The sequence below is a fragment of the Schistocerca americana genome, chromosome 2, assembly GCF_021461395.2.
Source record: "Schistocerca americana isolate TAMUIC-IGC-003095 chromosome 2, iqSchAmer2.1, whole genome shotgun sequence".
Lineage (NCBI taxonomy): Eukaryota > Metazoa > Arthropoda > Insecta > Orthoptera > Acrididae > Schistocerca > Schistocerca americana.
In genome coordinates, this window is record NC_060120.1 from 362,293,853 (window position 1) to 362,299,004 (window position 5,152).

Below are 5,152 nucleotides of genomic sequence, written 5' to 3' on the forward strand. Positions count from 1 at the left end.
GACGATGAGGACGTTCACACAACGGGGAACTGATTAGCATAGTCAGACGGTGAGGACGTTCACACAATGGTTCTTGAATGGCTCCATGACCATGGACCAGATTTATATCATCGAGGAACCGAACGATTGGTAAAACGTTGGTGTCTATGTTGAAAAATAGTGTCATGTATCTTTGTCACTTTGAAGTGCAGGGCAGTAGTCTTACTTTGCCTGTCATAGTTCCATCATATCACATTTTCGTCCATCAGACACTGAGGAACATAATTTCCAGAGTGAAACTGTCTTATAGTATCTGGCTTCTAAATAAACACGTTGACATCCGGAGTTTTATACTGTGGACTAAACGAGGCCATTTTCAAATCTAATAGAGACGTAAATCTCTGTAATGTTCACTATTGGCCGGAAGAAATCCGTCACTGGTTAAGCCTGTAAGACATCCATCACCTCTGGATCTAAAATGCAAATTGTATTGTGAATACAACGTGTCCCAGGAGGAATGGTCAACAGTCAGGGTTAGGGTGGGAACGATCACTCAAAGCAAAAGAGTCTTGCAAAAATGCGATCTAAAAACCCACAACTTAAGGGCTATGAGCACTTGTTCACTAGAAGACAGTGGCGAAGATGAAGAACTGGTCATAGCTCTCAAGGTATGAACTTTACGAACCACGTTTATTGAACATTTTTTTCCTTGTTTTGGTCCATACAACCAGCTCTCAAGATATAGAAAGCAAAGACATTGAAGTAGATGAGATTAGTTTCACAGAATCGAAGACGAAGTGCTCATAGCTCTTAAAGTCTGGATTTTAGAGCCCATGTTTACTAAACATGTCAACAAACAGTAACCATTCCTCCTGGGACATCTTTTATTTTCACTCCGGTTGGTGCCACAGTCACCCATCTGTATAACAGTGTATGTTAAAACGCTTTTTCCAAAGTAGAATCGAATCCGCCAGGCGGGTTAATGACGAGGGGCTGTGCCAGCAAGAGAGGATGTGGCTTTTAGGCGGTTCCTCACATCGTACTAGGCGAATTCCGGCCTGGTGCCCAAGTCCCGTTTCAGTTACACGGTTCGCAAAGATTTAGAAAACTTTCGCTAACTTTCAGATGAATCACGCTGCACGCAGACAGTAGGATTACACATATTCCGCTCCGGGGGGAGGGGATGAGGAGTGGGAGGGAAGGAGGAGGGGAGAGAACGGGGTGGCGCTAGGAAGGGCACCCCGCCAAATCCATTAATAACCATGCCGACCCTACGTCGATGTGGGACAAAGGCACAAGAAAAAGATTTGGCGCCTCAGTCGTATTGTACTTACGAGATGACAATATTTTCGCCAGGGGACTGTCTGGATTATGATAATGGATTCATATCACTATTGATTTCGGTCTTCATTTTCAACTAATTTTGAAGCATTTTAATGCAAGTCATATACTGGAACGGAACAGCCAATGTGCCAGATGTTTCACATAGTGAACACTCGTAGCATCCTATCGGATATGAAGAGCAAAGGAATATAACGTCACTTTAGATCGATACATTTCGATATTTTGATCTTTTCTGATACCTGCATTTCATCATTTTAATTGTTTAAGCCATATTGCATAACTTTTCGTAATTTCTTTCCAAATTACAATGATGCATTACAATTTTTTCAAATGTGATTTTTCACTTTAACTTTGCATGAATGATGTAAGCAGTAAATTTGAACACTCTTTAATTTGTACTCTGAACGTTACAGCAAAATAATTTTTTGATGAAGTCGTTGTTCGTATTTTATAGAATTCAGCCGATGAATCTGGAATCGACTACTCTGATAATGATAGTGATTTTGTGTCACAGATTAGCGGGGACTCTTAAACAACGGCTCTTAAAGGAAGGTGCTGTTGCTGATGGAAATCAGGGGACACAATAGTCATCTCAGCAAGTTCAATCGAGTGCTTTACAGCTAATTGTAGCAGGAGATTTCAACATCTCGTAAATGGTCACTCAGAATCTTTACTTTTCCTTGAAAGTGGCTAGATTTTGTAATTTCTTCAGAAACAGGCGGAAATTAAAGAGCTATGAAATTTAGGTAATAATTTCATTACTCTAGATCTGAATAAAAAGAGCCGCGCTATTTATGTAACTCGCCAAAATAATTTTATTCTTCCAAGCGGAATAACGGCGCGTTCTATTCTTTTTGCGTCCTTGTAGCTACACAATCACAAGCTTCTGTTCTAATTTTTTGCTTTCAATAATACGCTACGATCTCTGGCATGAGTAGGCTACCTAATCGATCAAAACAAAACAAAAGTACAGAGACGCTACCGACGCGAAACTAGGCTGATTGCCTTACTTTCCCTCTCAGGGGCGGCGATATCACATAATGGATAGCGTGCTTAACATACAACTCATCATAGCGTCATCTGGAAGAAAGTTTTCTATCAACATGTGCAATGAGCTATAAGCGCCCATTCCTTAGCGCCTGCTAACGAGCTGACGACTGCATTCCAGTGGTTTTCCAATTCTTTCCGACTTATGACACAATAAATAATTAAATAAGGGACAGATGCTTAAAAGAATGAGGAACAGTGATTGGATTGTATCACACGTAGAGCTATAAAAATTAAATCTTTCTACATCTGCATCTGCACTCCGTAAGTCACTTTATTGTGGTGTTGGAAGTCATTTTGTGTAACAATGTCACTTCTCCCCTTTCCTTTTCCAGTCGCCAGTGGTCCGCCGGGAGAACGCTTTTTGGTACGCCTCCGCGCGATCTCGAATGTATGTTTACTTTATCTTCATGGCCTTTTCCCGAGATAAGTCCAGGAGGAGGGACTACGTTCGTTGACTTTTCTAGGAACGTACATCCTCGGAACTTTAACATATTCCTTGATACAAAAACCTCTCTCGCAGCATCTGCCACTGAAGTTGGCTGAGCATCTTAGTGCCACTTCCCTGCTTACTAAATGAACCTGTATCTAAACGTGTTCCCCTTCTTTGGATCTTATGTATTTCGTCTATCAAGCCTTTCTCGTACGGATTCCAAACTCACAAGCAATTCAAGTATAGGTCAAATGAGGGTTTTGTAAGCTACCTCGTTTGCGGGTGCACATTCTCTGTGGGACTACACCTCCCGAGGAGTCTTCCAGCCAATCACAGTCTTGAATCTGCGCCACCTCCGATTAGTATTATCTGTTCTTTCTACAATAAACCACCCAGTACGCATACTCGTAGATATTTAACGGATGTGACTGCTTTCAGCGATTGTTCTACAATAGTATAATCATACAACAGTAGGTCTTTCTGCCGATGTATGCGCAGTATGTTACATTTGTTTATCTTCAGTATCAACTGCCAATATCCTGTACAAAACGTCGATCCTCTACAAGTGCGAAAAGTCTCATGGAACTTCTGACGTTATCTACCATGTCATATCCACTATGAAAAGTAATGGTCCTATAACATTCCCTTAGGTTATGCTCCAAGTTACTTCCAGATCTGAAGATTTCTCTGCGTTAAGGATCTCATGTCCTGTGGTGCTCGGTTTGCTAGAAACTCTTCGGTGCGGTCTCACAGCTTTCTGATGTTCCATACGTACGTGTTTCGTTCATTAGGCGGCAGTGTCCCAAATCGAGCGCACGAATGGTAAAGCGTTCTGGTGAAAATTGTCCGCTCCAGCAACCACACAGGCTGAGCCGGCCACAGCCACAACTTCCGCTACAACCAGCAAGAAAACCACGGCGTTCAGTGTTGCAGTCCTCTGACTCCATTGCGTTTTAGTCATTCGTTTATTTTAACGTTTACAACTGAATTTTACCTGATAGTCATTCGTTTATTTTAATGTTTACAACTGAATTTTAACTTTCAGGTATCGCGTAGTACGCCATGTTTAAATTGTTCACTTCTTGTCACACATAGCCAAGATCAAACGTTCTGCTTTATTACGTTCATTATAAATACGTGTTTACTTGCAGCTAATAAACCGTGTCGTATTGAGATTATTTACATGAAAATGATATTACATCATGCTAAAATTTTAAGCTGATGTTACTGAAAAAAAATGCAATGTGGTGTTAAATAAGTATCCTTGCGATGTTTAGATGAATGCAAAGCTCGATCCTGTTACAAAATGAAATAATCAATAATCTGCCGTCTAATGCGGGCACTGTACACAAAAACAAGGCCGACACAACGAAGCACAACTTGGTAGTATACCAGGTTACATTAATATTTTAAGGGGTAGCCTAAATAGAAAAGTTGTAGGACTGGCTAAGGATATGGAAATTAAGGTTAAGTCTACCTTTAACAGAATTTTATGTACCCATAAGTTTCACAAAGGTTAATCAAATGGTTCAAATGGCTCTGAGTACTATGGGACTTAACATCTCGGGTCATCAGTCCCCTAGAACTTAGAACTAATTAAACCTAACTAACCTAAGGACACCACACACATCCATGCCCGAGGCAGGATTCGAACCTGCGACCGTAGCGGTCGCGCGGTTCCAGACTGAAGCGCCTAGAACCGCATGGCCACTGCGGCCGGCCAAAGGTTAATCAAAAGTTGTGTGAGAACCAGAATAACTGATTTATCAATTACGTTAACAAAAAGTGACGCTAGTACTGTGCGAGGAACCAGATGAAAAGAAGGCTGCCTGGAGAATGAACTACAAGCCATTCTGACCTGTTTGCATTGTGAATATAAGATAAAGAAACAATTCCTAAATTATAATTAAATCACCAACTCATGTTGTCTACCCAAAAGTATGAGAAGTGAGTTACTTAGATTATGGATAGCGCCATCATGGCTTGTGGATTTCACATCTCCTCAACATCAGCAAAATCTTCCAGTCAGCCCCACATGACACTCAGCACACAATTCCGCCGACGGTCCGTCCCGTAATGCCTCCCCCCCCCCCCCCCCCTCCCAAAAAAAACACTTCCTCCCGCCTAACTTCCACCTTTTCAAATATTCAGCTTGGAGGGGATGACTCCAAGCAGCTGTCAATGTGATGGACGAGAACTGTACCAAAATTTTCGAAGAAATCGGATAAAGTCTAACAAATTTACCACATTTTGCGTTCAAGTCGTACATCTTACCGTCACTAGGTTGGCTTTAGGCGAAGGCAATTTTACCTTGAGCCGTCCACTGTGGCCGAGCGGTTCTAGGCGCTT